This window comes from Mustela nigripes, chromosome 9 (assembly GCF_022355385.1).
Source record: "Mustela nigripes isolate SB6536 chromosome 9, MUSNIG.SB6536, whole genome shotgun sequence".
In the NCBI taxonomy this organism is placed as follows: domain Eukaryota; kingdom Metazoa; phylum Chordata; class Mammalia; order Carnivora; family Mustelidae; genus Mustela; species Mustela nigripes.
In genome coordinates this window covers 59,181,666-59,206,102 of record NC_081565.1, presented here as the reverse complement: position 1 = coordinate 59,206,102, position 24,437 = coordinate 59,181,666, and the positions used below count along the sequence as shown (strand labels likewise).

The 24,437-nt window shown below is 38.7% G+C and overlaps 1 protein-coding gene across 33 annotated transcripts in view; it reads right to left on the bottom strand.

Moving 5' to 3' along the window:
- The window catches only part of PTPRD (protein tyrosine phosphatase receptor type D), a 525,037-nt gene extending 505,681 nt beyond the window's left edge, over nucleotides 1-19,356 (bottom strand). For all 33 annotated transcript variants that reach the window (XM_059411633.1, XM_059411644.1, XM_059411635.1 and 30 more), the window contains exon 1: nucleotides 19,268-19,356. The gene's annotated coding sequence lies outside the window, so the exon portion shown is untranslated. The remainder of the gene's footprint in view (nucleotides 1-19,267) is intronic.
- Nucleotides 19,357-24,437: the final 5,081 nt, after the last annotated feature.

Below are 24,437 nucleotides of genomic sequence, written 5' to 3'. Positions count from 1 at the left end.
CCTAGTTAGAAAATTATCTAGTATCTAACTTTGAAAATGAAAAACTGTACCATTAAAAACAAAAGTACTTCTGTTTGTTTGCTTATTTTATGTAATGTTATAAAGAGAAAGGAAACAATTTCCACTATAATTAAGCATTTGACTATAATTAAATTATACGTAATGTGCCCACTTCTCAGAACATGAGTAAGTCCAATGATATTTTGTGAACATCCAAATTAAGGGTTCTCAGTTTCAACACAAAATTTTAGGGTTAACTATATTTCATTTCAAAAAATCAAATAGAAGGAAACACCAAAGAAAAATATGTAAGGAAAACATGAGGAGTGTTCAGCCCAGCAAGCTATAATAGTGAGGATTTAAAAAAAGGACAGTAATTCAAAGTGTATTATAACTAACTCAGTCATGGACCTATAGAAAAATAAAACAATATAAAACTTAAAATGATTTCAGGGGTACTGGGTAGCTCAGTCGGTTAATCATCCAGCTCTTGGTTTCAGCTCAGGTCATGACCTCAGGATGGTGAGACTGAGCCCCTGGACCATGACAGGCTCTACACTCAATGGAGTCTCTTGGGATTGTCTTTCTCCCTCTCCTTTTCCCCTCCTCTGCTCGTTCTCTCTCTTTCTCAAATGAATAAATGAATCTTTAAAAAAAATAATGATTTCAAATAAAATTATTTGTAAAGGAGCATTATAAATAACAGGAATAAAGGACTATGTAGTTTAGAGATAAATAATGGGCAGGGTAGGGGATAAAAATCTATTTAGAATCTTGCTTTGTACTACAACTACATATGACCTATAGTTCATCTATAGATGATTTGAAGGTGACACTATCAAACAACATTCCTTTTTATGGAAACATCTAGGTTCTATGAGCTGCTTGGAAATACTTCATTTCCAAAATCAACTAATCAACTAAATTAGCAAATTTAACTAAAAAATAACTTAATGTACCTGTTTCACTAAATGTTATTCCATTTTCTAATAACTAAACAAACAAAAATACTAATTTATGAATAGTGACATAAAAATTTATTGATTAAATAACAAATCATCTAGTTTGGCAACTTAAAAGAAATATATGTACATATAATTCTTGGTTGTGCGTTTATAATATTCTTTCTTCTAACAAAGCAGTACCAGGTTTCTATGCTGGATACAAGTATCATGATATTTCCTGTTATCTAGTACTTCCAAATATTCCACTATTTTATACAGAACCACTTGCCTGAAGAACCAATATAAAGTAGTAACAAGGGGAATAAAACACCAGAAAAACCAGATGAGAATCTGAGAAAAGGAAAAGACCTCTAATTCGAACTATAATAAGGATAATAATAGAGAAAAAGATCATCAGTGGTTTTGACTATAAAAAAATACAAATAAAAATTCTGCATGTAAAATGAGTTACTAAAGTAAGATCAATACAAAGACTTAAGGTACATTTTTCATGAACAAGACAAAGAGTTAATGTGCCCAATAATATAAAGAACATGAACTAATGAATAAAGACCTGGAGGCAAATGATATGCAAAGACAATTCATGTAACAGGAAAAATTACCTGCAAACAAACATTAGGGAGAAATTATCACTTTAGTAATTAAATAAATTTGTATTAAAATAATAAGGAGGCAGTGTTTTGTCTATTACATCGAGAAAATCTAGATGATTGTTTTCAAACTGACAAAGGATTAAAAAAAAAAAAAAAAAGAAAAAACCTAGTATCCTCCACCAGTAAGAGTGGCATTATCAAGACATACATCCTTTCTGGAATGCAATTTGGCAACATGTTTCAAAAGTCATAAAAACATTCATATCCTTTGACCTAGTGCCACCACTTCCACGTATTGATCCTAAGAGAAATAATATAAAATATAGAAAAAAGTTATCTCCATTAAAATGTTCTTCTAAGCTTTGTATTTGAAATAGTGAGATAAATGGGGAAAAAAACCACAAATGGCTAACATAGGGAAAGAGACACTTCTAGTCAATGTAATATTGGGGAGCCATTAAAGACAATGATCATATGAGGCAAGATGGGAAAAATGTATTTATGCTAAAATGTTAACTGACATTTAACAGAATATTCACTAGAATATAAAGGACCAAAAATTTTACTCAAGTCAGAACAGTGGGTTGTTTTCAGGTAATAAGATTATTAGTGACTTTTTTTTTCCCAGTCTAAATTTTCTATAATGAGATTATACTACTTTTTCACTTTATAGACTAATAAAAAGGGTAGAGAAAAGTGAAAAGAATATTGCTTGATCACTGTATTAGAGCAGTGCATAGAAAAAACTACTTTGGATTCATATTTTCTTTCAAATCACCCTGCTGTAACCCAAGCTACCTTTTCTTACTCTGCCACTTGTCAGACACACCCAAGTGGGATGTTCCACATTTCTGTGCCTTTCTGGGTTCTACTCAGAATGTCAGCTACCCCTGGGGCTCAGTATTTAATTTGGCAGGGTTATAATTACATAAATTTCAAGTACTAACATAGGGTTGCCTGTGTGGCTCAGTGGGTTGAGCCTCTGCCTTCGGCTCACGTCATGGTCTCAGGGTTCTAGGATCAAGTCTCGCATTGGGCTCTCTGCTCAGTGGGGAGCCTGTTTCCTCCTCTCTCTCTCTCTGCCTGCCTCTGCCTACTTGTGATCTCTGTCAATAAATAAATAAAATCTTAAAAAATTTTTAAAAATAAAATAAAGTAAAATACTAACACATAAACTAATCATGCCCATCCTTAATTTTTTTTCAGATAATTAAATGATAGAAAATGATTAATTGGCCCTTTAACGGACTTTGCGACCCTTTGGCACCAATTACATCAATTAACTGCAGTACCATTCTGGATCTGATATTGCATATTCTCCAGGGCCTGTAATAATATGTGCAAGAGCCTTTTACCAACAAGGATCAGTTTCACATATGGCTCACTATGTCACCTTACCTGAGAGTCCTCAGTATCCTTTCTATAATGACAAATTCAAGTTCAATGTTCTTACCTAGAGCACTATAAACCATGATTGCAGTGTGGTGGGCTTGAGGCATGGACTACTATATCTTTCTGGGGTGAAAATGCATGGCTATTTCATATAGCTCCTGTCCTAGTATAATATTCTTACAACCATCAAGATTTAAATCTTTAATTACCAGAGGAACCTGATTTTCACCTTGGTTACTGACAGAGATGGTATTCATAAACACAATAAGAAGTGAAGACCTGAAACAGTGGACTTTGCAAGAGGTGAGTGTCCTCAGGATCTAGTGGATAAATTGCCTCAAAGCAGACCTTCCACTTTTCCACTTTGTTAAGGGGGGCTGAAAAATGTCCTGAAGCATAAGCACTCCCATCCCTGCCATGAATCCTTTTGGTGAGGAGATAAATAAATCTGTTATAACCGAAATGGAAACAACCTTTGTTATTTTCTTAATTGAGAAATATTCTGAAAATGGGTGGGAGACACATTTCTTGGTCCTAAGCAACCCCCAATTTATTCTGTACCAAGCACCCTCACCATTGGATATATACAATCCCCTAACAGAGACCTCTGCCTCTTTTTTTAAAGCTACGAGTACAGCTTAATACACCAACTGTATTTCTAAACAACTGGCTTTGAAAACACTTATCCCTCAGAAACCTGTTTTTGCTGATTTGATTATGTAACTGGAGATACATAACCACAAAGAGTCTCAGAACTGATTAAAACAAAACAACAATAAACTATCCCTAACTGTTGCTACCTAGTTTCTAAAGCATATATATTTAAAACAAAGTAACTTCTTTCTATAACTAGTAAAAAAAAAAAAAACCTACCTGAAAAATGCAACTAAAAATATCAGAACCTGTGGTGCTCCCTGTGGGAGGTGATAGAGATTTAAGATGTGAAGGGAAAAGAGAAAGGCATTTGGGAACAATTATCTCAGATTCTGTGACCAAAAGAGGCTGGTTGAGAGAAAGTGAGGCTATGTTTCCAGGAATTGTTATAAAGTAGTACAGTTTTTATCCCTCCCCCTTCCCCTGACTATTCTATTATGGCTCTATAAAAACATTAAAATGAACTTTTAACTCTTGCCTGGGTCTGGGAGAGGGTGGAAGAGGGTGGGGTAGGGGCCAAGGTAGAATTGTCTGGACTGCTCTGCCTCTTGTCCCCACTGAATTGTCAGGGGTTAGTATGGAGGTCCTCATCCGCCCCACACTCCTTTCAGTAACTTCTAATAGGTTTTCTGATAGCTGCTTGTCAGCATTAATTACAGGTGACACTGGTTTGGCTTGATCCCTGACAAGATTTAAGAGCATTATAATAAAGCAAAAGGATAGTAAGAAAGATACTAAGTGGGGCACCTAGGTGGCTCAGTGGGTTAAAGCCTCTGCCTTCAGCTCAGGTCATGATCCCGGGGTCCTGGGATCAAGTCCTGCATCGATCGGGCTCTCTGCTTCAGCAGGGAGCGTGCTTCCTCCTCTCTCTCTGCCTGCATCTCTCCTACTTGTGATCTCTGTCAAATAAATAAATAAAATCTTTAAAAAAAAAAAAAAGAAAGAAAGAAAGAAAGATACTAAGTGAAGGCTAGGTAAGTAACACTTTTGCATCCCTGGGATTACCTTCAGGCTTCCCTCCTGCCCATTTCAGCCAACCAACAAAAGACACATTTGCTCTGCTCTGCATATGGAGCTTTAAGACATCAGAACTATCCAGTTGGCTTAGAAAGGCCTAGTCTAGGGGCACCTGAGTGGCTCAGTGGGTTAAGCCTCTACCTTCAGCTCAGCTCATGATCTCAGGATCAAGCCCCATATCGGGGTTACTCAGCAGTAAGCCTGCTTCCCCACCCCCTTACCCCCACCTGCCTCTCTGCCTCCTTGTGATCTCTGTCTGTCAAATAAATAAATAAAAATTAAAAAAAAAAAAAAAAAGGCCTAAGTCTACACCTGTTGTCCCATTAAGAGCATCGCCATTCACTGTCAAAGCCTGGTGTTTGGATGTTAAAGAATACAACCACACTCCTGAGCCGCTCCTTTCAGCATACTGAACCACTTACTCCTTCTTGGGGACCCCCGAAGGTGAAATGGCTGAAATACAAACAAAATCCCCTTGGAAAATAACAGAAAACACTGCTAACGGAATGAGAGGACATGCGATGGAACCAGGGATCATGAATTTGCCTCCTTCCTTGATTTCAAGACAGGTGTCTCCCCTCTCCATTACACAGGAACAAAGTAAAGAGTATGCATATTTGTCGTGAGACACAGAGCAGAGATTCCGCTATCAATTCACTTTCCTTGAGGATGTATTTCTAAGACACAGTATCTTTCACCTACATTTGGCAGGTACATTCTTTCCTACTAAGATCAATGGGTATTGTCAGTACATAAATGGTCTAGCTTTATTTTGTTACATATGAAACCTTAAAAATACCAACTGACATTACAGACTGATCAGGTAGGCCAGTGTTGTGCAAAGCAGCTTCATGCAACAATGGAAACATCTGTGCTGTTCTATATACCACCAACTCCATGGGGATACTGACCACTTGAAATACAGCTAGCAAAACTAAGTTTACAATCATATTAAATTTTAATTAAGTAGTAAGGAGACTTGGAATCTTACGGAGATATATGTATGTGTATATACATATATATACAGATATATATATATATATATATACATATATATATATATATATATATATATGTGTTAAGGAAGATCTAGGTCCTTTTCTTTCCCTTGAAATTTTTTTTTAAGATTTATTTATTTTAGAGAGAGTATGTGAGCAGGGAGAGGGACAGAGAGAGAAAGAGAAACTCAAATCTCAAGCAGACTTGCAGATGAGTGTGGAGCCCCACACAGGGCTCAATCCCACGACCTTGAGATCATGACCTGAGCCGAAATCAAGAGTTGGATGCTCAACAGATTGAGCCCCTCTGATGACCCTCCCTTGAATTTTGATGAGAAAAAGGCAGTAGAATTCTTATCAAAGCAGATACTGTCTGATGTAGAACCTTCCTCTAACTCAGAACCAGCAATGCATTGGTCAAGACCCCATTTCTGGCAGGGGCAGCGTTAACTACAGAAAAGAATGTCTTAGAGTTCCGGAGACCAAGGTGAAAGGGCCAGCTAGGACAGTGAAGTCTCTTCAACTCTTGGGGTCTTAGTTTCCTCAGCTAAACCACATAAGATTTAATCTAATGTCCTTTCTAACACCTTTGGAAAATTTCCCATTTAGTCTCTGAGAAATGGCTATTCCTACAACAAAGAGGCCAAGGCAGCTATTTTACAGAAAGAAATGTGTTTCATTCTCATCTGGAGACACAAAAACAGTGGAGTTTCTCACTCTGGTACATAAATAATCAAAAAAGAAAAAGAGTCTTATGCTTAAAATACCTAAAAGATAATTTGTTCCCCTTTACCTAAAAGTAATACTATATTCATAAGGCTTGCAGATGCAAGTTTGTATCTATTTCATTACTTTTCTCAATTCTAACTGCAAAAAAAATCTACTAAAAAATCCTTCTACATCAATGTGCATCTTTTTCTCTAAATCATGAAGATTATTTCAAAAAATTTACACAATTAGAAAAAGTAACAGTCCCCCCCCCAAAAAAAAGGAAAAAAAGGAAATGGTAACAGTCCTCTTAAATATATTTGTTAACCACTGTTAATTATATTTTTGTTACTTTTACATATATATTTATTTATTATTTTCTTTTTTAGGACGAGCACCACTCACTAAGTGTCTAGTTCAGCATACCCCATTAAGGGCACTATCATTTAAAAAATGCTTTGAAATAAAATATCAGTCAGAATGAGGCTAAGAAGTTGCATATTTTTAAAAATTTCTCATAGAAACTAACCATCTGTACAATAATCCATTGTCTGCTCTACCAAGGTGATTTATTAAGGATAATGAAGCATATGATTTAATAGCTGCCACAAATCCTTTTTCAAGTAGGATGGGTATAAATAATACAAAAAGATGGTCCAATAATAGCCAAATCCTAACCTAAGAACTATTCTATATGCTAGGTCACAAGAAATTAGATGAGCTCAATTAACTGTGGAGCTAAGTGACGTGTGGCTAGGTAGCTAAGGCTATAGCCGCTCTCTCTTATTCTAGTAGCGGTTATTACTACTGTTTAGTGAGTCCATAAGTTCCAGTATCATAATGGAACTTGAGTAGCTTTTTTCCACATGACAACACAAAGCTCTCCAATAGGAAACGGATTTTATGTAGCACACATTTCTCAAAATCTTAAGAATCTAGATCTCAGTCTATTTGTCCATGCAAATTATACTTGGCAGTGTTTTGTTCATCTGTATATTCCCACAATTCCTTGCATTTAAGGGAGTCTAATGTGTGGCACTTTAAAGAATGAATACATAAATGGGAGAGTGGATAGATAGTAAAATGAGGTCTCTAAAATCCTTGCAAAAAAAAAAAAGCAATCTCATGTCCTTGTGAGAACTGATTCTAACATTTGCCAACACTTATGCTTTTAACTTTTGATGGCCAGTCATCAAAAGTTTATTTCCCTTAGTGGCAAAGGTTTCCAGGGGCCAACTTCCTATACAACATGAGAAGAACCCAAGAAATTATATACACAGTCTGAATGAAAATGTCCAAACACGAGCTCCTACTTGCAAACTGACACATTCCTCTCCTGGTTAACTCTGTTAATAGTCAGATTTTGCAGAGAATTTATGATGTCAGTAAGGTAAATTTCTGATGACAGGAAGTAAAAGCCATCATACCTGCCAGCTCTCTGGCATGAAAAGATGACCTAAGTGTGCCTTACAGACATGGCATAACCATCCATCCATAAGCTGGCACGACCAGTCCAGTCCACGTGCCACCCAGCAAGTCCATCAAAAATAAGATTCGATGTTACAAATCCTCATGTTTAAGGAACACTAGGCTGTGGAAAATTTCCATGGCTCCACATAATCAAGGGGCCTATGTTGAGACATATGTCACCTCCTAAAAACTGTATGCTTCACCAGGCACACTCAGCACCAGCATATTTCCACACTGCACTTCCTACCCCTTGTGCTCTTGTGAGCCTGGCTTGCCAGAACTGAGATCAATTTTATTAGATACCATTAGTCTCTGTTCCGGCGGTCATTTGAATAACAACAGATTGGCAAGTATAAAATGAAGGCACCTGTTGTACATTTGGCAGCCTGGATGAAGCCCTTTAAAATGAAAACAAATACAAGCTACAATCATGCCAGGCAATGGCTTTTGGTTCAATAATGACCATGTGTCAGAATTAAGTGCATCTGGGAATTCCTACCCCAGCCAGATGTAAAGGCAGATTTGTCTTGTCTGGTGACATATGAGTAGATACACACAGTATACTCAGATTTGGCTTTGCCATGGTTTGGTAGAGAACTAGGTAAGTGAAACTTAGCTCAAGTAAAGTAAAAATTAATTACTAAAGAGCAACTGATAATAAGACCATAAACTGTACAGTTAAATATTAAACATATGGGTTATAAGATTTGGGCCATGAACTAATCCATCCCTGATTTTTCTGCTCACACTTGATCTGTTCATGGAATACTTAACAGCTATGTGCCAATATTATGACTACACTGAGCAAGGTCATGGGCTAGGTACTAGAGATCCCACTGGGAAGAAGACATGGGTTTCAGCTTCAAAGAATTTGAAATTCTTCAGACCATAGATAAGCAATTGCAATACATTATGATATACATTAACTGCCAAATTTATTCAGTGCTTGTTTAGTGCATAAAGGGTATCCAGTCTTGGGAGAGTGGGAAGTCTTCCTGGAAGAGTTGTCAGCCAAGATAGAAGAGGAAGAGGTAATGGAAGAGGTGACTTGGGCAAAAATGGAAGGGGAAAGGACTTTACACATGAAAGAGAGAGGACATGCCCAAAATTAAAGATGGAAAAGTCAGAGTAGTGCATCTTAGAAACAGCAAATAATTTAATGTTGCTGGACTGTACATGCATTGAGGGTGGGATGAAGGGAACAGAGAAAATGAACACAAGAATGACAAGGTAGCAAGAGGCAAGGCAAAGGTAAAGTCCCCAAAGGCCAGGTGACTTTTGTTGCCTATTTCAAGCCATATTTCAAGGAAATGTGGGACCACCAGAATATTTGGAGGAGAAACTCCAAGTTGCTTAAAGATTACACTGGCCACAGAGCAGAGAAGCAACAATAGTGTGTTCTCAACTGAACACAGAGAGGCTGCAAACCAGGCAAAAGATGATGGGGACCTTGCCAACAGATGTCGGAGAACATATCAGAAGATAGTGTGTAATTTGGTTGAAAGGAAGTTAATATTCATTTTGGTATACTTGGGATAACAGATTCGAAGTGACAATTTTTAGAGAAAATAGATTTTAAGTGACAAATTTTAAATCAAAATTTAAATTATAGATTTCCTAATTTTTTTCAGTAAAAATAAATCAGATCAAGTTGAGTCTAAATAACAGTAAAATGAGACTCAAATGCATTTAGGGAATCATTTCTCTGGTAGTACCTGAATATGCATAACAATATTTATGGAACTTGTCATTCTTAATCTATAACTGTTATCATCAAAACAAATTTATTAAGATTGTAACTGGCCTCACTACACATTACCCAGAAAAGGTAGGATACCCTTCTCCAGGCTTCTCAGAGGTTCCATTTACAGATAAACTCATAGGAAAACATGGTTAAACAAGACAGTGTATGATTGTAAGAAGTCCATTAGAAGCCTGGGCAAAGAACACTTAACTGTTGACATTCTAAAAGAGCCATAAAAGACCAGAGCATTTTCCATGTAACTTTATTTTATGTACCATGTCTGATTTAAAACTTCAGGGTGCCTTGCTGCCAGAGAAAAAATAATTTTCCAAATCATCAAACAAATGTAAATCCTTTATTGTATGACTTATAAAATCATAATTAACCCAGAATTAGACCTCAGAACCTTCCCCAAAAAAGAAAAAAAAAAGTTAAACCTTCACAAAATAGATTAAATGGAGAAAAGCCTATCAAATCATCCATCTGTTATTGATAATGAAATTAACAGGTATGCAATGAAAATAGAGTATTTTAGAAGAGACATTATAATTGACTAAACTGCCCAGATACAACTGGGTAGGGCAGGCTGCCAATAAATAGAATGCATAGATACATCACTTGGTATAATTTCATTTCTTTAATGGGAAGCTGCTCCTCAGATAGTCCGGCTAAATCCATATTTCTCTTTATAAAAATGCTTTGAGTTGGGAGAGGGGCAGGGGGTTATGGACATTGGGGAGGGTATGTGCTATGGTGAATGCTGTGAAGTGTGTAAACCTGGCGATTCACAGACCTGTCCCCCTGGGGATAAAAATACATTATATGTCTATAAAAAATAAAAAATAAATAAATTCTTTGATTCCTTACCTGTTGGGCAGTTTTGAAAATGCCAGCCTCTGTGATTTTTAAAAACTATTTTTAGTGAAAATATGTCATTTACCCACTTCTGCTCCAGAGCTCAGGCTGTTGTGTCACTGGCCTGAAAAGCACATAATTCTGGAGTTGGAAGGTGACTACCATAAAAAGACCATCTAGCCCAAATCTAAGTATAGGAAAAAAAAAAATAATAATGCCTCTGGTCAGAGAAAGGAGCAGAACAGATTCATTGGAAATGAGGGAAGGACAACCTATATTAACACCTAAGATTCTTCCTGAGTTTGGATCAAGAAAGCACCATACTGGCTTTATTTCCCTGGTGCATGTGAAATAAATTTTAAGAATCCTGTCAGACATAAGCATATATTGAGGGTTAAGACTGGAGTGCATGAGAGTTGGGACTATAATATTGCTGGACTTAAAACCGTGGCTTTAAGTTCCTTCTTCACTATTTCTTGCTGTGTAACCTTGGGCGAGTCACTTAACCTTTCAACGAATCAGTTTCCTCCTAAATAAACTGGTGATAACAAAACCATCAAACTTACACACAGTTACTATAGAGATTAAATGTGGTACTGAAAAAAATGTGCCATGTCAAATGCCTGGCACATAGTAGGTACTCATATGAATTGGCCCATCGATCACTGCTACTGTACTTCTAATATCAGAAAAATTAACAGAAATTTGGTTTTTACCTATATGTGTCCCAAGCATCATAAGAGGTTTCAAATGAACAAGTATTCTTCACATTCATGATTTCAATTAAATTCAACTCCAACTAAATTCAAAGAAGAGGGCACAGTACTTGAGCTGAAAATTAGGAAATGGGAGAATAATTAGAAGGACTTCAAGGGATGCAAGTTAGAACAGCTGGTAGAGAAAGGGGATTCCAGAAACGGTACTGTCCGCACTGGACTCTCTGGGAGCAGTCTTCTCCCTGATGGCAGGGACTCTGGATGCTGCTGGAGGGGGCGTACCTGGAGTTCTATAAGGGAGGGTGCTTGTTCAATTGTAAAGTGCTTGGACTGCTGTACTGAGGATTCGTTACATGGGTATGCAGACTTGAGAAGGTTGGCATTTCAGAAAAATGAAAGTTTTCAGGAAGAATTAAGAGAAGTGTGAGAGCATAGAGACCGCCTAGGCAGCTAGGAATGGTGTGTTGAATGTGTCAACAATATGGCAAAGGGACACAGTTGAAAGGGATTACAGGAATCAAACCTGCAAAATTGAATGGGGACAAGAATGAAAGGAAGGGAGAAGACAAAGCTGATACCCAAGTTTCTAGTGCAGAGCTAAATCAGATGATGAGCTACCAAGAAAAAAAAAAAAGGTCAATCTGTGTATGGATGTGTAGATAGTGTTTTAGGTTTACAAAATGTAGAGTGTGAGATATCAACTATCTAACAAGCAGGTAAAAAAAAAAAATCAGGTCTGGAAGTTCATTAAGAAGTTAGGAGATTTATTTTGAAGGTCAACTACCAGAAATCATTGCTTCTGTGAGAGGTGGACAGGAATATCACAGAAGACGGGATAAATGATGACCTGATGAGGGCCACAGAAAAAATGACAAAATGGAGACGCAGGGGCCAAAACATCAGATTAAGAGGAAAGAATGTTGATGAAAAAAGTGCCAAAGAAAGAGCTCAGAGAGAATAGCTACCATCCATGGGATGTTTCCAGTGGAAGATATTTCCCACAATTTATTCCTTTAAAAATACTACAATTTTTCCACCTAGGAAAAAAGTGAAAATCATTCATTGGTCATTAAGTAGATTCACAATATTTACATCATTTCCAATAGACTATTATGATTCCCAACAAGCCAGATAATCTTGATAGATCCCTTTAAAATAAAGTATAAAACCATGTACCTAAAAAACACACTGAACTGTTTCAAACAGAACTATGAAAATGGGTAGGCATATTTTGTTTCTTTCTTAAAACCCTTTAATAAAATTTCAACTAAGCTACTATTGCAAGTAGTTTGATTTGTTTTTACAGAGATGCTAGGGTCTACTTGCAGTAAACCATTAGTGCACACGCTCAAAAAGTCCTTTCAGTTGGGATAGAACATGAGGAAGGGGGAATGGAAGAAAAAAAATATTTTAAACATGGAAAACAAATGTCTTTTTGACCTATAATGGGACACTGGATCAGCATTTGATGTGTCTAGTCTAATTTTTCTCTGTGTAATTGTACTGGCAGATCTTAGGGAGAGACAGAAGGCAGTAAATTCCTATCCTCCATCAATACATTTGACCTCAGAACAAACCCCACAACTGGCTACAGGCACCCACCATCCATCATTGCTCTTGAAACCTGATCTTTCAGGGAAGGACAGCTGCACTAGGCAAAGAGCTAAGGAGCTTTCTAAGATGCACTACCATTAAAGAAAAAAATGGTAATTCTTTTGGTTCACTATTTTAATTAAGTACTTTTCTAAACACTTCTTCCCCCAGACCGCAGCTCCACATCAAATATCAGCAAGAATCTATTAATACATTTTTTTTTACTTTAAAACAAAATGCTCTCTTTGTGTACTTAAGGTAAAATCATTTCTAGCTTTTGCTTTAAAAGCTTTCTGAGATAGTGTCCCATGATGTACTGATGTGCACAGACTTCAATCAACATGCTGGAAAGAAACTGCAGTTCTAGCATGTGTGGTAATGATAGCAGGTACACAACAGTGAAAACTGAACAAAACGTCCATAACCAACAAGTCCTAATTTTTAAGTCAGGTAGCAATAATTTACAGCAGGTAGCTAAAGACAGCAGAATTCTATCAGAGAAACTAGCATTAACGAATACAACATGTTCCTTACATAACTCTTAAATCCAGGATTTTGATAATGAAAAATAAGATAAATTCCTATTATCTAACTGGGTCTTCATTGTATCTATGGTTATTTTCTCCACTTTACAGATAATGAAACCGAGACACTGAAATGTTATATAACTTCCCCCAAGATTCCACATATAAGTGACAATACTAATGTATAAATTCAGTTCTGCTTGCATCAAATTTATGTTCTTTTCACTGCAGCAAAAGAAGGAGCAGGAGGAAAAGGAGAAGAGAAGGAAAGAAGAGGGGAGGATGGAAGGAAGGAAGTCAGTTGAGATTTTATAATCGTTAGCATTACCTTTATATACTAATAGGATTAAATAAAATGAAACAAGAACTAATTTTCAATTATTTATAAGATCAGAACTAACACAAAAATTTTTATTAATAAGAGAAATTGATTTACTGAAGCGTACAAGAGAAGTCTCTTATCACTTCTGACCCAATGATTACAGATGATCATTTTATGTATCTGAAAGTACAATATCTCCTAATCCCTAAATGATATGGAGAAGTGCTGTTCCTTCAATGTAATTCACAATCTCAATTTAGTTAGCCACTGCTGCATTAAGGAATATAGCCCAAAGGCTGTTAAAAAAAAGACAATTAAGAATTTATAAATTCAATCAATTTCATGAAACTGACAAGAGTTACACAGCTTAAATCCAGTAAATAGCACTGCGGTGAAGGTCACAATGCTCCTGACATTGTTATCAGAATGTCAGAGTTAAACAGGGTTTCTGGTCAGTGAAAATCCAAAGAATTTGGAGAAAGCGTAGCTTCAGATAGCTGCTTTTGCTTTTGTACTTTGTTACAGATGCGGAAGGAGCCAAAGAAAAAACCTGGCAGCTAAGAACAGTCATTTGCAAAGGAAAGCAAGGCTTGCTTACTGCAGGTGGGGAATAAGGATCATCTAAGTTGTCTCAACATTACTTTTCTACTGGTACACCTGATCTGCTGGCTTATAGACAAAATCAGTTGTCTTAGCTTCCCAAATTGTCAATTCTTTCATTTAATTTACTCAACTATGACACATAGGAACTTGATTTGAGGGACAGTACATGTTGAAAAGTGAATAAAAAGTTCAGTTTTGCTCTATTTTTTCTGTAATTTGTAAAAAGCAATAGACAAACTGACAAGTATTGACATGATCCAATCATACGTATCAGTACCAAAGAAAAAATAATGAACAGAAAGATACTGAATGGATTATCTGGAAAGGGAGAAGGCAGGACATTACTGGCATGATTTTAGTCATTTTTCCCCCAACACATTGTTTTGAGAACATGTGGATATAAAACTTAAATTAATGTCTAAGCCTTAAAATATTTAATGATTAAATGTTAAAAGAAGAAAATGCAAACTGACTGTTGATCACATGAAAGCTAAGTGGGCAATTTATTAAAGGGGAAACAAGGGGCAGAGGACCTAAATGTGATTTCCTGAAATACTTCTTGTAACAATTCTGCTTCATTAATGCTTCAGTCTAGTGCCACTGGCATGACTTTATTATTTAGGTTGCATTAGGTCAGAGACGGCTGTAACATACAAGTATTCGCTCTCTGACCTCCCAAAGACTTATGACGCAAACAAAATGCTGAACTTTTACATCTGAGGCTATAATTTCATATAATGAACAATCAGGAAGCACAAGCCATATATTCTCTCAGCTATCTTTTTAAAGGACTTAACTGTGAAAGAGCTGAAACACATTTTTATTTGAAAAATGGGGGAGGGAGTTGGACACTTCAATTGTCAAAACAAATGCAAGCCAAGCATCAAATTTCGAAAGTGTTTTCAAGTACTAATCACAAGAAAATGAGATTATCCATATAGAAAACATATCCCCAAACAAATGGATCCTTTGCTGGAAATGTCACTGTGCTATAAAATTACAGAAGCTTAAAAAAGTGATGTTTGTTGGAATAAAATTCACTGAAAAATCCCTTCTAAGCAATCTTCTTACATGTTACCAGATATCTTAGATGATGTGTTATATGGGAATCCTTAATCCTGTAGGGCACAGAAAGAATAACTCCTCTCTTTGCTCTTTCTTGGCAAATCATTAGTAATATAAAAAGAAATGTTTTTAAACATTGACTTTGCTTCAGGCTGCATGTTGTGTTTGTGCCATCACAAGTAAGTAGCTTTCCAAAATGAATTTTTCAAAGAAACCAAACAGTACAAAGAAAAGGTAAATAACTCCAATAAGCAATAAGACACCCAGAGTAGACCTGGCTTAAAATAGAACTTATTTTCTCACACTAAACTTTTCAGCCAAAAACTACTGTCCCTTTAAGGAAATAGGGAAAAAATAATACATTCTGTGAGTACTCTGGAAAACTGAATACTTACAGCTGTATATTTAGCACTTCATATATCTTGTAATACCAATCCTAAAGGTATACTCTGTATCCACTCAGTTGAGCACACTATGTCAAAGGTAAAGTTCATTTGTGAGATAACCAGGAACTTTGGGGCAAGTAAAAGGGTACCCTTGAGCAAAGGTTAAGTGCACAGATTTAAAGATGTTAGTGTAAAAGTTTGAGCTCTCAGGATCACAAGTTAGAGCACACACATACTTTACCTCTCAGACTACCCAACTACACTGCTGAAACTGGGTGGTTTTAAAGCAAAATCACCTTGAGAAATCCATCTTTCCTGAAATGGCCCTTTTCATATGGGATTGTGTTAATGAATTCCCATTTATCCATAGCATCTTTTTTAAAAAATAGAATTGTTTCATGGCTTGATAAATCAAGCTGGATCTGAAGGAAATCCAATATGCAAATGCCGGTAGCGTGCTCTTTTACCAACAGTCACCCTTGTCAGTTTGAAAAACTGAAAATCAACAAAGGAACAGTGTAAGTATACTTGACCTTATTGCCTAATGTCTATCAAGATTGCCACAGCTGGTAGATTTCAAATTTGTGAAACTGACACTTAAAAATGTATAGTGCATCTTCAGTCCAGGTCCCTCAAGTGCTGACTAAACTGGACTGAGCCTCAGATTCTCCTTCCATACTAACTTGCACAGCACTTACAAAGCAAGTTTAATCACACCATCAATCTATGACTACATTTTCCTTAAAGTAATTCTGCTTCATTTATCTTTTAACCCTACATTATGCAAATAACATCCTTATCAGTCCAATAAAAAAAAGTTCTTAATGTTCCTACTTGTTTATCCTTGGCATACACTGAGAATCTGGGATCACATATGAATTTACACAAATACTTCTTTTGTTTCACATTTTATGTGAAAAAAATCACTTTACACCATCATAGTTTCAGAAGCTCTATAAATAATGTTCTTGAAAAACTCTTCAATCAATGTCCATGACTAACACTAGAGCATGAGTTAATAGGTTAAAAACAAAAGAAAAACTTAGGGGACTGCCTACTTTTTTTTTTTTTTTTTTTAATGTCTCTCTAGGAAGGGTTTGCATCTGCCATAGGAGGGTATCTCCTGGATATAAGAACAGTAATACAGGCCCCTAGTGGCTCAGCGAACAGCAGCACATGAGGGGATTCCGATTCTCAGTTCTCCACTTGAAGATATTCTGGCTTTACATAAATGTCATTCTTAAAAGGCAAATCAAGTCACTGTATTTAATACTTTAATCGGTTTTACTTTCATGGTTACCTACCAAAATATATATATATTAAAGAAGATCTTCGCATTTCATTACTTTAGTAACTATCACTGCACTGGTCCAAGAAGAATTTGGGTTACATAACCTCCACAATAAAATATTTAACATCCACCTCTTTACATGTCATTACAAAAAAGTGATATATTACTCAAATATATTAAAATATATTTGAGAGACAGTTTTTCTTTTTGAATTTCATTCTTATTATACTTATTATAATGAAGGGTTTAAGAACAGATAATTTCTAAGTAAAGTGCTCACTATTTTAAATGAAATATTGATACAAACTGAAGGCCACTTTTAAAATATTAGAAATCGACACGTATTTTCCAACAACAGCCAGTGATAAAAACTCACATTGGAGTGCCCCTATTTTAAAAGATGTACAATTAATAACACCCCTTAATCCTCATCCTCTTGCTGTCTTTCCTTTACAAAAGAAAATTCCAGGCAGGCACATTTACAGCTTTTAGCAATTTTTAACTGGACACAATCTGACAGCTGAATTCATGAAACTGACCAGCTTGTCAATTTCACACTTTGAAAGTACAATAATAGCTGATAGCATGAGGGTGAATTTTAAAAATCTGTCACAGAATTGCTAGCTCCATTGAAAAGCAAAGTACAGTACATAATTATGGGAGGTGGGAGGTGGAGAAATTTTCCTTCCATGTCCATTTAGGATGTCTATTTCAAGAAGTTGGACATCTAGCATGGAAAATTCATTTTCTTTACTAAATCAATAAAATAATATCTATCTGTGACAAATAATAGAATATGCTTTCAAAACAAGCATAATATATACTAAGCATTGTTCTGGATATCATCATATTACCAACATAACACAATCTTTAGGTCGGTATCATCTAAATATTCCTTAATATCAGGATATTTCAAGTCTTGGTACATCACCTTGGTTTTACTCAAGTTGAGTCGTGGGTGTGTACACTTTCAAACAGACAGAATAGCCAAAAGAGTCAAAAGTATGAACGGCTGGACCAACTCCCCATATGTGTGTTATTACAGGATGGTTGGAAAGAACACATCAAAGGGAAAGGTCCATGTCTGTAGCTCTGGAAGTCCAAGAGCAAATCTCTCTCAAGTCACAAGCAGTTACTAGTCTCTGAGGTTCAAAATGAGTGTGCTAAGCTCCGTTAAGTCACTGTCACTGTGTCTACAGGCATCTAAAACGGGGCGGGGGGGGGGGGGACTTTAAGAGAAAATACAGGAAGAGTGATCCCTCAGGAATATTCTTGGGTGCTTAAGTCACAACTGTAGCTTGGTCTTGGGGGATCACTCTAAGAATTTTAGAAAACAGAGACATTTGGCAAGTCGTGTACTGGGAGGCGAGCTGGAAACAATACTAGTAGATGTGATAGTCTGGGTTTTGGAGAATTGAACTACTATTCAGAATCCTAGAACACCCAATTAATGAAAGCTCAGCTTACACTTTAGTGTTCAAGATTTTTTTTTAAGCATAAGAAAACTGACTTCATTTGTTAATGTTTTAAATGAAAATCAACCTAATAGATAAACAATCTAAGTTTTCTACCTGCCTACATAAAAGCTACAGTAAATCGATAGAGAAGCCAAGAACCTTTGGTTTCTTGTGGCTTTCTTTTAAAATTGTTTCCTACAACTTGGATTTTTCATTATAAATTCTCTGTTCCCTACCCTCGTAATGAGTAAGAACAGCAGATTCCCGTAGCAGAACTAGGATCTTTGGTTCTGCCATGGAAAGGTCTCCAAAACAATCCCCCTCCTCTATGGCAGCCGTGTAGACTTGGATTCCTGCTATTTCTCCTTCCCCCCACTAGTTCAGAAGAAAGAAAGAAAAAGAATTCGCCCCCTCACCATAACCAGCCCTCCTTAAAACAGTAATCACAGCCTCTTAAAAAAGAAGAAGAAGAAGAAAAAGAAGAAGAAGAAGAGAAAAGAAGAAGAAGATAGATAGATAGATATAGATACATGCAGAGGCAGAATCCCTGGGTAGGGTCCGACTGCCCCAGAGCTCCTCCATTTCCCCAATACTCTACCCACCCTAGGAGGAGAGAGCGGGGGTCGGACAAATAAACATACACAAACACCCTCATTCTCTAGAATTGCCACTCTTCCTTGGTCTGAGGTTTTAAACCACAAGCGAACCGTGGAAGGGAGGAGGAGGACCTCTGCCCAAGGAGGTTCAGAAGAGCAAACTGTGTGCGCTCCGGTGTCGGGGCGCTGGGCTCGCGGACGCGGGAGTGGGAAGCTCCGGCCCGGGAGGCGCCGGCTGTCTGAGCCGAGCTCAAGGCAAGCCCCGGGCTTAGGGAGGGGAGGGCAAAGGGGGGCGGACCGAGTCACTCGGGGACTTACCTGGTCATGTTGGCTCCGGGCAACCACCGCCACCGCCTCCCGCGCCGCCACCGGCACTTTTCCCCAGCGCCTTCGCGCCCCGCCACGGCCGCGCAGCCCGAGCCTGCCTAAGCAGCCGCCTCTGGGCGGCCAATTTAATCCCGCGGAGCTGCGGCCGCCGCCGCGGGAGTCCCCCCAGTCGCTGCCGCCGCCCGGCCCTCGAATGGCCAGCCCAGTCCAGAGCGAGGAAGTGGAGGAGAGTCAGCGAGTGAGTCCAAAAACCCCAAATCCAGCATCCAGAGGAGCGCGTCCCCCCGCCCTCCCTCCACCCCTACCCCCTTCTCCTCCTCCTCCTCCGCCTCCTCCTCCTCCTCCTCTCGGGCCGTCCTCCTGGCCCTTCTGAGCCGGAGGCTTCCGCGGCGGTTTCTCCTCCTCCCGCTCCTGCTCGCCCTGCGCTCGCTTCGCAGGCTGCTCCCGCCGCCGCTGTGTCTGCCTCCCTCCTCCTCCTGCTCTTCCTCCTCCTCCCGCTCCTCGATGCTCCGCTGCTCGCGGCTAGGGGGTCCGGGGCCGGGTCTCCTCTCCCCCCTCCGCTTCTCTCGTTTTCTCCTTCCTGCTGCTGCTTCTTTTAAAGAGGATTCTTTGGCCACAAATAGCAACTCGGCTGCCCCCCTCAGCGCCTCCCTCCCCTTCTTCTCTTCTTCCCCCCAAAAGTGAAGAGCACTCGAGAGGTAACCAGAAACTGAGGCCGGGGGGAAAGAAGGAAAGCAGGGGAGATGGGGCGAAGCGAAGCCTGGAGACCGGCCCGAGCGGAGTCAAGAGCCAGGAGGTGGGATGGCCAGGCCAGTCCAGTCCAGTCCTTGGACCTGGCGTGAACCTGGTGGTTATGGTTAGAGGCGAGATGATTTGTTGGGGAATTTAAATGAAAAAGCTCAGGAAAGTGATTGGAAAGCTTCTTTCTTTGTTTCCTTGTCTGAGTGATTTCTAAAATCCTCGTAACCGTGTTGGGGATCCCACGGAATCGCGGTGCCCCAGCGCTGGGAGATTGTGTGTGCGCGTTGCCAGCACGAGAGTGTGAGTGTGGGTGCGCCCGGGCGCAGGGAGAGCCAGGCCCGCTGCGCCCGCTGGCGAATCCCTGAATCTGGACCACTGACCCACTGAAAGGGACGGAGAGCTGGACGAAGGAGGGGCGGGCAGGAGAGGTGGGTGAAGGAGGCGCAACACACACACACACACACACACACACACACACGGAGGAGGGGGCGGGTGACGTCACTCCCCAGCATCCATCCACCAGGCCAGAAAAGACCCCCTCTAACAAATTCACTCATCTCCTAAGAGATGCACACACGGGTGCTTCCTGCTCTGCATCCCGGCACACTGGGGGGAAAAAATGCTGATTGCGACCCAATTCAAAGGAGTTATAATAATATGTAAGGAGCGCGCGTTGATGAGACAGTTTGAGTCCGCCCCAGTTCACCTTGGCCGTCTTATTCGGGGATGCTTGTAGGATCTACTTTGGAGTCAGAGAGGAAGAAAGGGACGTCTCTAATCAACCTTAGTGGGATAATTCTTGTCTTGCTTCCATTCTACTTGTGTTTAGGATGTTGGAAATTCACTGCTCCCCGCTTCTCTGAAGAACACCATAAAACCCTTTCCCTAGACATGTACTCAGTTGTTCCGCTGCACAAGCTTCAGCTGTGAACCCTTCATCCACAGAACACACTGGATGGACTGTTAGCTAACAGGCACATTTTAACCTTCTTCACTCCTCCTCACAGGCTCTCCAGCATGTGGAGAAAGTCAGCAGCTGGAAGCCACCATTGGCAATTGGCCTACCACAATTTTATTAGAAACCTGGTCAGAAAGGTTAAATAAAGTAAAGGCAGGGCCTCCAGCCCCCCCCCCCCCCCCCCCCCCGCCCGCCCTGCTCATTCTGCACTCAGGGCAGCACATACACACTATACTTATCCCTGCAGGCTGGAGGCTTTTTGAAAGGGCAAAGGTAAGCAGACCTCTTAGGTTCATACTAATGATCCAGCATCCTGACTATTATCTCATGCTGGCATTTGTTTCAACCATCTGCATGCTGTACTACACTGAAGGATTGGTCAATAATCCTCTGACCCTTTTGTATTCCAAAAAGAAGCCACCTATTTTTGCAAGGAGTCTTGATAAATTAAGTTTAGTTTTCCAGCAATTTGAAGGGGGAGGGATTATTCTGGCATGACTCTTCTCTGTGCCTGCCTTTTTCTTTTCTTCTTTTCTTTTCTTCTTCTTTTTTTTTTAAATGGTTAACCTTATAGTAAAAAGAAGAAATTTCTCTTTGTGCAAGCCACCCCGAGTCAGGTTTACCTCCAGTCTTTCTGATGACGTGAGGAACTGAAAGTTGAACTAGTTATGATGGGCCCTTGCCCCTGTGCCTTAAGGATGGATTAAAAAAAATCTGAGCTCCACACCGGTGATTCTCACTCAAGGTGTAAACTGATTTGGCTTTCTCATCGCCACATCCTCCTCCATAAACTGATGAACCCTGTTCTCCTGCAAAGCTCAATGTCAGAAGAAAAAAAAAAAAAGAAAGAAAAGGAAAGAACGTTTTTAAAACCCTAAAAATCATTTTATGTTGCATTTGGTGGAGAGACACGCATGCCTCTGCTACTTTTAAGGAGGTCTGATTATTTTGACCTGATTTTAAAAGATTCCAGCTGGGAATTCTGACCACTATCTGGGAGTGTAGTTAAGGAAATAACCCACCCCCTTGGTAGCCAGTTAGGCTACTTAGAAAACGTTAGCAATGATCATTACCAACATGAGCAACAAAGTGGTAGCAAAGGGATCCAGAAAGAAGAGGAGACAGAGAACAGTGTTAGTGAGATTAGCCCAAGGACCCTACTTTCCAGACATAAGGAGGTCCTAGATGCTCCTGTCCCACAATAAACAAACATCTTGAAAGAAGTAGCAGTAGGAGAAGGCAACAAGGGATTCTGAGCTATTATTATTGCAAGATCCAACCTTAGGATCTAGGGGATTGAGTAAACAGGAGCCAGACTCTGCACATCAGAGCTGCAGTGGGCTAAGGCAGCCACCCCATATACAAACTTTAATACTTTCACAGCAGATTTGTAACAAAACAATACTCTGTGGCATCTCATATAACCTCTGGGAGTGTTTACTGTTTGGAGATTTGAAGTCAAAGAACATCAAGGTGGGCTAATTATCTGTTGAAATCACCTAATTTTACAGGTAATGAAACTGAAATCCCTGAGAGTTTAAGGTGACCCAACTATTTAATGGCAGAAGCAGACACAAAACACAGATATCATGACCCAGTGTCACCCTGCCCCTAACTCTCCCTAGTTACCTGCCAGTTCTAGATCAGTTTTTCCCACTCATCCATGAGCAATAAATATAGAATATCTTAAAACTATACTTAAATGAAGGAAAATGAAGAAATGGGACTAGACATGTTCTTAGTTCCTTTCTGCTTTAGCATTCTGTTATGAATAGCACACAGGATCTTTGCAATAACACAACCCCCTCTAGTGCATAATTCAGCATACAATGAGTATGAGTCTATTTTGGACCCCATCCAAGGGAGTTAGTTCCTAGAAGTACTTGAAAGATTTTATTCTCATCTATAATGAAACATTCTAAAAAGACTAAAAATAATCATAACAACAATGACAGTAATCATTTGTTACTCTTATATACTAAAACATCATGCTGTCCCACTATTTTCAAAAGGTGCATCATGACCTTTCGTGGGTTGCAAACCTAGTGGGTCGCGAACAATTTTTTAAGCAAAACAAATGAAAGCAGGAAAAAAAAGAAAGAAGAGTGTTATAAATACTAAATATTGCTCTGTAAAACTTATGTTTCGATCATGTGGCTAGAGATTAAAAGTTTCACGGCTGTTGCCTTGGCTCCAGTCTTAATAACTGCGTTGGTAGTTAAGTATAATTAGGCCCATTGTACAAGTGAGAAAACAGGATCCAAGAAGATAATTTGGCCATGCTGACGTAAGTAGACAAGTGGCCAAGATAGAGTTTAAACCTATATCAGCTTGACTTCAAACTGTGTATTTTACTTCTATTCTGATTACACATTATTAACCAGGAATCAAATACTTGTTGCTTATAATATTTTCTTTGTAAGAGCCAGTTTTTTTTTTTTGTTGTTTGTTTGTTTTTAACTCAGTTATAATGGAGAAACATGACATAGGTTCAAATGACATGTTCTGAAGATAGTTTCATAAGGTAACGAAATGAGTATCTGAGATCTCTTCTTATATATTGTTGTTATGTCCAATATACCTTATTAATTTGCATCTAAATGCACAAAGGGAATAACAATTAATGTTTGGGCCTCTAGGAGGGTCAGTCAGTGAAGTGTTTGTCTTTTGGCTCAGGACATAATCTCAGGGTTCTGGGATCTAGCCCCACATCAGACTCCCTGCTCCATAGGGAATCTGCTTCTCCCGCTGCCCCTTCCTCCAACTCATGGTCTTGCTCTCTTTCCCTCTCTCTCTCATGTGTTCTCTTTCTCATATAAATAAAATCTTTTAAAAAATAATAACAATTAATGGTTTTGATCTTCAAATGACTATTCATCTTTAGAAGGGTTAAAATGTTTGCCAGAGTTTTTTAAATTTAATTCATACAACAGTTTGCAGTGACTTACTGCTTGTTCCAGACACAGAACTGGCACACGAGAGAGATAAAACAAATGGATATTAAATACACTCACTATATACGTGTTTGATTCATTTGGGAACACGGAATCTGCATATATAAAGTAATCCAAACATACCATAATTACATCTAAATTGTGAAGAAGAAAGGAAGACAGTACTTCAGTTGCCATGCTGACTTTCTGATCCATATGGCCTCATGCATTCTACCAGAAACAGCGCATTTAGATGCTATTAGTCCTATTCTTCAGATCTGGAAGCTTCTATGCAGAAACTAGTTGGTGATTGACATGAGAGTCTAATCCTGGTCTTTCTGATTCCACCAATCAAAATCTCTTTACAAACAAGGGGGTTTCCAGTAGACAAAGAGGTGGTTAGAGATTTTGAGACATGCTATGCAAACATTCACATTTTTCTCCATACGAAAGAAAGGCGCTTTCTTTTTCTCCAGGGCAGAATTTCTTGTTGCTGTCAGTGCTGTTCTCTTAAAGAAAAGAAATCCGT